This window comes from Leuciscus leuciscus (genome assembly GCF_965113295.1).
Source record: "Leuciscus leuciscus genome assembly, chromosome: 3".
Taxonomy (NCBI): domain Eukaryota; kingdom Metazoa; phylum Chordata; class Actinopteri; order Cypriniformes; family Leuciscidae; genus Leuciscus; species Leuciscus leuciscus.
The window spans coordinates 48,017,796-48,027,039 of record NC_138727.1 but is presented as its reverse complement, the minus strand read 5'-3'; the positions used below and the strand labels follow the sequence as shown (position 1 = coordinate 48,027,039).

The following is a 9,244-nucleotide window of genomic DNA, read 5'->3' as shown; positions in this document are numbered from 1 at the left end:
TTTTATGAATTTAATAAAGAAGTCTTGTAATCTGTTCAAACACACCGCGCTTTCTAAGTCAGTTGACTGTAAATGCGCAAAAGCTGTTTCCATTGCAGTTTTGCTAAATATTTCCACCTCACGCGAGCGTAAAACCTTTTTTGCAATAAATGGGAGTTTTTTTGCAAAATTGATGTGTTTCCATGGAGCTTATTTTCAATTTGCGCGATTTGAAGGGTAATGGAAATGCATTAGCAAGCATTAAGGAGCCTAGCTAATAATTAGCTATATTTACATGAGAATAACAGTTACAGCATGTATACATAATGTTAACACGCTGTAAGCTGCTAGTTAATATCAACTGCCCGTACTAGATAACGTTAATGTTTAAGTATTTAATCATAACGCCGACTGTTTGCTCCCTCAATCCAGATGAATATTGAAAAATATTTTAAACGATTTAAAAAGGCTCGTCCAGAGGAGCAAATACAGTCTGGACCAGAGGTAACAGCAAAGCAGAGAAACACATTATTCCGACCTTTGTGATAAGCTATTCGGTTAATTTATTTTGAATATTTCCAGGCTTCAATCAGCGCTGCTGAAGCAGCAAGAGAGGCGCAGGGAACGTTAGCTGTAGAGAGAGATGTAGGAGAGGAGGTCTGCAGCCAACATGCTGCTGCTGTGGGTGAGCCAGGTAGGGCTGAAGCAACAGGCGAGGTTAACAGCAAACACAGGGAGGTATAGAAGCAGGGCAGGTCAGAAAAGCAGATTTTTCAGGAAAAGCAGTCCCATTTCTATTTCTCTATGACTTGTAGACAGGACAGCAAGCACAAGCAGCAAGCACAGAGGCACTGGATTTGATCCAGAGTGGCTAAAGATGCCTCAATTTAAGAGTTGGCTGTACGTCACACAGCATGGTAAATTTAATATCTGCATAATTTGTGTAATCATGAAACAATAATAAAAAATAATCTTTTTATTTCATTATTTTATAAATTTTTAATTCTTTGACTGCTGTGTTTTGTTGTTGTTTTTTTAGGAATGTTTTGTCGACTATGCAGACAACACAAGCCTGCGCCCAACAAAGGCCGCGCAAATAGGGCTTTTGTTGAGGTTGGAGCCGTTATATACAGAAAAGATTACTTGGAACGTCACATCACTACGGAGCACCACCAGGACAGTATCAGATGCCAGGCATCTCTTGCCTCTGGTAGGTTCCAATTTCAAAAACAAGTATAAACTTTTACTTTTCAAATAGTTTTATAATAATTTTGTCACAGGCATCTCAGTCATAGACTCATTTGAGCCCATGATTGTTTTGGAGCATGAGGCAGTCATTGGTGGGTTCAAGTGCCTTTACTGGCTCGTAAAAAATGAACTAGCCCACCACACAAACTATCCAAAACTTTTGAGCCTTGCTGAGCTTCTAGGGTGCGACTACTTCAGGAAATTAAAGGTAAAGGTCACCTAGGCATTACTTAAGATTACATTTAATCTTTACATTATTAAATAAAAATTACAGTCCTTTTTTCCCTTTTCCCAATGTCAAGATTGACAGGAGGAATAACTATAGGTCTCATCGTATTATTGACGACATGCTTGAGGTCTTAGCAGAGGTCATAGAGGAGCCAATTCTCACCAAGATTAAATCATCACAGGGAATTAGCCTGGAAGTTGATGAGACTACAGATGTGTCAGTCGGCAGGCAACTTGACTTGCATGTCCGGTATGGGAACATTTATTTTGTTTGATGTAAATCCCATAAATTCTGGGTGCTGTTAATGAACTGTGAATTCTACTTGCCTATGCTTTCTCTCAGATCCATAGATAAAGAGGGACATGTGTTTAATCACTTCCTGGACTTGGTCCCTATTGCTGATGGCAAAGCAGACACTATTGTCGCAGCTGTCAAGAATGTTATCTTGAAGAAGGGCCTCCCAACAGAAAAACTATATGGACTCGGGACTGACGGGGCAGCCGTTATGACAGGTAATTATTTGATGCCCATGTGAGATTGTTTTATTTTTTGTATCCCATGATTTTCGCAAAATTATTTTATTTATATTCAGGGCGTGTGAATGGAGTTGCAAAGCAACTTAAAGACAGTTTTCCAAAGATTGTGTCTGTAGCTTGTGCTGCCCACAGATTGGCCCTTGCCTGCAAGGACTCATCAAATGATGTAAGGTACATGGCCACTTTCAGGGACCACCTCCAAGAACTTCATTTATATTTTAGAAACAGTGCAAATCGTACTGCAACACTCAAAGCAGCATCCACCACCCTGGGTGTCAGTGATTTGAAAATAAAGGTAATAGTAATTTGATACCATTGTAGTTATCTTCTGTCAATTAATAACCAATAATCAGTCTTTAATTGCAACATTTCCAGGAAGTGAAGGACACACACTGGCTCTCTCAGCACAAAGCCATCGAGACCCTACAGAGGAACCTGAGCGCAGTCCTTGGAGCATTGGCAGAGGAGGCAGAGGTGAGAAGATGTCCAGGGGCAAAGGGCCTTTACACATTCTGTTCTACATACAGATTTGTGGCAGCAGTTTACCTCCAAGCTAGGGTGACCACCCGTCCCGCGTAGCGCGTGCGCGTACAGCGTTTGAAGCCCAATTCATGCGTCCCGCAAATTGAGACCGTGTCACGCATAATCAATGTTTGCTCATCCGTAAAACCCCAAGTGGACCTCTAGGTTGAAAAATCCTCGAGCCCCAGGCAGCCAAACGAACATTACTTGACAGTTCAGCACGCTACTGCTGCCACAGCCACACCCTCCCCTCAACTGAACTGCTGACTAGGTTGTTGTCATGACAGCGCACGCACGCGCATAACAGACACACTGGGAAGTAACTTTTAGATGCGCGCGCGCTTTCAATTCCAACTCGAAAAATGGAGAAAGAGAGTCAGTCTGAGGCACTGCCATCAATTAAAAAGAGAAGGTGTGCGTACAATAAAGTCTGGGAAAACGAATATTTGTGGCTGAGATGTGTTGAGGGGGATAGCGAGAGGGCGTTTTGCGACCTTTGTAAAACGTCCTTCTCAATCGGACATGGAGGGGAATACGATGTCAAACGACACAGACTCACGGAGACTCACAAGAAACGTGTCCAACAGAAAGAGACATCCAAATCTATGGATGCTTTCCTCCGACCTAAAAACGACTTTCTAGCTGACAAAGTGACTGCTGCAGAGGTGACGAGTGTGTATCACACTGTCCAACACGCTACGCCATCATATCGAGCAGGAGATTGTGGCACAAAGCTAGCCCCAACGATTTATCCGGACTCGGACATTGCCAAGAGGATGGCCTGTGGTCGGACGAAGGCAGAAGCCATTGTCACAGATGTGCTTGCCCCTGCCTCTGTCGAAGATTGCTTGAAAGTCCTCAGAAGACCACTGAATGAGCAACAAGAGGCAACAACCAAAGGTAAAGTTAAAGTTATGTTCATGCCATGGATGTAACATTGTTGTGTATTAAACAACCGCTATAAAGCCAGAACAATCTCTGTTACCGTAAATTATACTCTTATCTCTGTAAAGCTGCTTTGAAACAATCTAAATTGTTAAAAGCGCTATATAAATGAAGATGACTTGACTTGTGTGTTAGCTATTTGTCTAACGTTAGTTAGCTAATCATCTTCTTCTACTACTGGTATGTTCAAAAGTCAACTTTTCCTTCAGTTCACTGAAATTGCATCAGTAGCTAACGTTAGCTAACATAATGCTGCTCATCCGTGCCTTCGTGAAACCAGGCTCTGTGTATCCTTACATGATTGTGAGCAACATTTCACTATTCGTTATCTCTTAAACTAAACAAACAAAAGCAACTATAATTTTTGAAAATGTATAAATATTTCTATAGATAATATTTCTATAAAATCAATAATGATCAAAACAGTAAAGCAGTATCTTGTATTTTTATAATAATCTGTTTTTAGAGAATCTCTTTTAAGTTCATCCCAATGATCCCATCTGTGTGTGTGTCTCCACAGCCCACACGCCATTCTTCTCAGTGGCTTCAGATGCCTCCAATCATGGGACCACCAAGCTCTTCCCACTGTCAGTGCGTTACTGGACGCCAGACTTGGGAGTACAGACGAAGGTCCTTGATTTCTATGATGACAGTGATGAAACATCTGCTGCGATCCACAACCAGATAGTCACCAAGCTGGAGGAAAACGGACTGGGACTAGACATGATATCTGCGTATTCAGCTGACAATGCTAGTCTGAATTACGGGAGATACAACTCTGTCTTCCAGAAACTGAAAGAGAACAACAATTGCATTTTGAAGGAAAACTGTGTGGCCCACATCATTCACAACAGTGCAAAATACGCAGGAGATCGGCTAAATATCGACATCGAAAATGTCGTCAACAAGACCTTTAGCCACTTCTCCTCATCTGCCAAACGCATTGAGGAACTTAAGTCAATTTACACCTTTGTGGAGATAGAGTACCAGTCCCTGATAAGACATGTGCCCACAAGATGGCTGAGCTTGTGGCCTGCAGTGAAGAGGCTTCACGACTGCTGGGCTCCTATCAAGACCTACTTTCTCTCATTGGGAGAGGACCAGTGCCCAAAGTCACTATGGCGGCTGTTCAAGGATGACCAGGATGGTGAGGGCAACCCCCTTGATCTACAGGTAATTAATTTTAATTGCACTCAACTTTTTTTTTTCATCTAAATATTATTACATGAAACAGGGATTAGAAAAATGATGATAATGCAAACAGTGCCAGCACACAGGATCATTGACTCTCCTTACTTCTTTTAGGTTTACCTGTCCTTCCTCAGCAATGCGCTGAAGATTTTCCACGACACTGTGCTGGTGCTGGAGCGAGAAGATGGGACTGTCTGTGAGCTCTACGATATGATGTTCACCCTAAAAACCAAGCTACAGCAACGACAGAGTGATGGTTTCTTTGGGGCCCAGACGGGTGTACTCCTCCAGCAGTTTCCAGACAGACAGGCAGCTGTGCTCAGAGAGGACATGTGCAACTTCTACCAGTCCTCTCTCACCTACCTGGAGCAGCGCTATGACTTCTCAGACTCCAACTACCAGAAGAAAGTGGCTAGCCTGGCACTAAAGAAGAGCCCATTCAACTTCTCTGATCTCTGTGAAGCTGTAGAGGTCCTGCAGCTTAGCAAGAAGTTGGACATGGATGCGCTATATGATGAGTATTGTGTCGTTCTCCCACACCAACAGGCCATCGTGCAGTCTGGAGCTCCAGTCGTGGAGAAGTGGGCCACCTTACTCAAACACACACACACACACCAAACATGACAGCATTAGCTTCTTTCCTCTTGAGTGTACCAATCACCAATGCTTCAGTGGAGAGGGTCTTTTCACTGATGACAGGATGCTGGACGGACACAAGGAACAGATGTTCGGTAAACCTCATCAAGTCAGAAGTCCAGGTGAAGAGCAACTTCACATTCAGTTGCAAGGACTTCTACACTTATGTAGTGAAAGAGAAGGTTCTCCTCAATGCTGTACGCGCCAACAAGAAATACAAGTTCAAGAAGAAACCTGAAGGTAAGAAACCTAGTTAAGACCCCATTTGTCTAAGATGAAGTTTGATTGATTTTAAACATTGGTGGACTGTCTACAGGGGTGCAAATGTGTTACTTTTAGGAAACAGTAGACTTTTAGGTCAAAATATGTCATTGTTTTGCATAGGATTGTATCTTGGTTCCTTTTTGTATAGTTGTCACCTTGTGATGGTGATGGGTTTGCACTCCTCTGTCTATACTGGAAAACCATTTGGAAGCTTATCATAAAAATGAATGTTGCTTTAATTCTGTCTCTTATCTTTCTTCCTTATTTGATTCAGATGCTGGTGAAAAGGTTTGAGTCATAAAGGTGTCCCCAAAGTCCTAAAGTTGTCCCCAGAACACTGAATAGTTCTTTTTTTTTCCTGCACCTGCCTTTACTAACACATGCAAGTTCACCATCCTTCCTCCACCTTCTCGTTCCGTGAACCTCTGGAGTTGTGAGTTAAGACTTTTTTTTTTAAACTGTTCCTGTGGTGTTGAGCAACTACAATTCCTGTTGATCCTATAATTTTATATTATAATTGATTTAAAGTGAATAAATTGTAATGAAAAATAAAATTAAATAGCTAAAGTAAATCGTAAGTGGAAGTGCATCTGTCAATTCATTGAATGTTCAAAATATAATGAATCTTTATTTAGAAAAAAAATACACATTGGTTGGCCTATTCATGAGCATAGATCAGCAATTACACATGTTTAGGGCAATAGGGCATTATTATTATACCATGTAAGGTGGTATGTGCTAGAAATGGGTAAACCACTATCAGTGAGTCTGCCCGTCGGGTGGGGGCACCGCCGCGCCAGGCAGTGTCCCACATTGTCCCTCAGAAACATACCCCTTGTCCCCCCTTGGGCTTATTAGCAGGTGGTCACCCTACTCCAAGCTGATGTTTTACCCCACCTCGCATGCCTGTCCAAAGTCTTTCAAAAAGCACATGTCAACTTTCTACATATCAAGGAGCAGGTAGTTTTTTTTAAATCAGTTTAATTTGATATATTGAAATGAGGGTTGTTTGCAGGTCTACTAAACAGCAGCTACTCATTTTTTTTTAAATTTAGGTTCCTGTCACAATTCAGACTCTCAGGAGCATCAAAGAGGCTGGACTGACTCCACTGCCTGGATCATTCCTGTCTCGCCTTCATCAGGACCTCGATGATCCACAAGGACTTGGAGCCTTCAACATACAACATGAGGAGGAGAGGAAAAGGAGAGGGCAAGATGTCCACGAAGTGTCGAGGGAGGAGCTGTGGGCCAGATTCCAGCGAGAGGTAAATGCCTTAAAACTAATGAATTTTCCTTTTCCTCTTCTAAGAAAATGTTATTTGTACTCCTGAACAGACTCTATGGCCTGGCCCTTAAAGGATTAGTTCACCTCAAAATGAAAATTTCCTAAACATTTACTCACCCCAATGCCACCCAGATATGAGTGGAAGAGAAATTACGTTTTTGTAGGAAAACATTTCTGGATGACCCTTTGAAACTGCATCGATTTGGACTTTTACAATTTGGTTGCCATTTAAGCCCATTCTGTGGAGAAACATCCAGAAATGTTTTCTTAAAAAAACGTAATTTCTCTTCCACTGAGGAAAGAAAGACATGGATATCTGGATGGCATTGGGGTGAGTAAATGTTTAGGAAATTTTCATTTTGAGGTGAACTAATCCTTTAATGACTGTAGTTAAGGTGGGTGTAGGCTCTTCCTAAAAAGATGTTGATGGTCTGTTCATTGTAGGTCATCCACCCCTTACATCACTGGCCTGGAAACACACCTGGACAGACGGTTCCATGATCTGGACATCCTTGGGGCCTTCAGTGTTTTGGGACCGCTTGGTAGAGCTACTCCAGAAGATGATATAATAAAGATCTCTCAGCTGCAGACTCTTGGCAGGAAATTTTGGCCTGAACAGGAAAATTAGGTACTGCAGGAGTGGTTCTCTTTCAAGAATCATGTTCTCACTGGGGCATTCAAGGTGGGTGTATTAAAATGATTACTAAATTAAACTATGGTTCACAACACCAACACAACACACTAATGCCATGATGGTAAACCAAATGTTGTTTCAAGAACAAAGACCAGGAGGAGATCCTAAGACTGCTGGCGAGTGAGATTGATGAGTGGGCCAACCTCTACCCCTGCCTGAGCCTTCTTGCAGGCATTGCACTTGTAATTCCAGTTTCCAGTGTAAACTGTGAACGCGATTTTTCAACAATGAACAGGGCAAGAACTTCAATTTGACAAGCACAACAAATAATTCTTCATTTTATTTATTTTACTGCATTTTGTGGAATTTTTTTTTTTTTTTTTTTTTGCTCTGTCCTTAGGTGAAAACAGACCTCAGAAATCAGTTGCAAGGAGAACACCTGGCTGCGTGTTTGAGGATCACAATCAATGGACCCTGTCCTGAGGCCTTCCCTTATGATAGGGCATTGGAGTATTTTTTCAAAAAGCCGCGAAAAGTTAAATGTCCAAACAAAGGGTGCAAGATTTGTAGCTAGTCTGTGGAGCAGTCAGCGTAGCAATATCTGTTAAGTTATCTGACACTCAGTTTTGCTTAATTAAATATGTACGTGTCAATAAAAATGACATGAAATATTTAACCCTTTTTTGTTGTCGTCAGTTGTCGCGCTGTTCTATTTTGCTACTTCTATTGTTCATTAAAGAATTCTATATTTAATTCCTATATTTAAAGCCTTTCATTCCTTCTTACTAAGGATATAACACATACATCTTCATAAAAACAAATGTTGCAAACTTTTCTTCCAACATCTTACAGAATACACATACATTGAATACATCAGCAAAAGTAACAATTAGACAATTTGTTGAATATATGTTATGTGATGTAAAATGACAAACCAAATGTGGGTCATTCCAAACCAAAGTAAGTGATTGGTCCTTCATTAAGGGCATTTTTATGAGACCCTTATTGAAAGGTAAATGTGATGGTCACTTCAAGGAAGTCACCTGAAAATTTAACTAATTGAAATATCCCTAACATAATAATGTTTGTTAGTTTTTACCAAATGTAAAATGTGAATTAAAGACACAGGGGCCATATTTAAAAATCTACATTTATTTACATATACACATTTGGCAGTTCTTCTATTCCTTGGGAATCAATCAAAGTGACTGTGGCGTATCCAGCACCACCTCTCCTGTTTGCTCTACAGGACTACAGTGCTACATCTGTCTTAACAGCTGCTGTATTTTTCAGTATGAATTCTGTTTTTAAATAACATTTCAATTCATAATAAAGTGGCAGTGACATCTGGCTTCATGGTGGGTGATCCAGATAGGCACTATGAGACAGTAATATATAATGAGTGGAGCAGAGTGATGCTTGCCTCTTTGAAGGGAATTCGCCCTGTGTTGTGTCTGTTGTGACCTGAGTTTATCATTGTGAGAGTCACATGACAGCTGATCCTGGAACTGAGGACACATGATCAAAGATGTTAACCCTGTAATGCTGAAGCCCAGAGCCTGATTTCTGTCTAAAGAAGCCCTCGTGTTGTTTCCTCCATGTTGGGAACTCAACCCTTAACAGCTGCCTACATCTCAAGTTTAGGATTAGGGCTATATATCGTCATAATCAAGACATCAGTTCATGAAGTCTTGTACACCACTGATAAGAAGTGAGGAGCTTTAATCCATCAGGGTGTTTTCAGAGGGCAGAGATGCTGTTTCACCTGATATCAC

At 41.3% G+C, this 9,244-nt stretch overlaps 2 long non-coding RNA genes across 2 annotated transcripts in view; both read left to right on the top strand.

Moving 5' to 3' along the window:
- Positions 1-6,423: 6,423 nt before the first annotated feature.
- Positions 6,424-7,511, top strand: LOC309495782. The gene is made up of 3 exons (XR_014204824.1): positions 6,424-6,510; positions 6,606-6,815; positions 7,280-7,511. It is a non-coding gene; the product is annotated as an uncharacterized lncRNA (long non-coding RNA).
- A 762-nt stretch (positions 7,512-8,273) lies between these two features.
- LOC309495768 overlaps positions 8,274-9,244 on the top strand; it is a 44,535-nt gene continuing 43,564 nt past the window's right edge. The window contains exon 1 of the long non-coding RNA XR_014204818.1: positions 8,274-8,481. This is a non-coding gene — a long non-coding RNA (uncharacterized lncRNA). The remainder of the gene's footprint in view (positions 8,482-9,244) is intronic.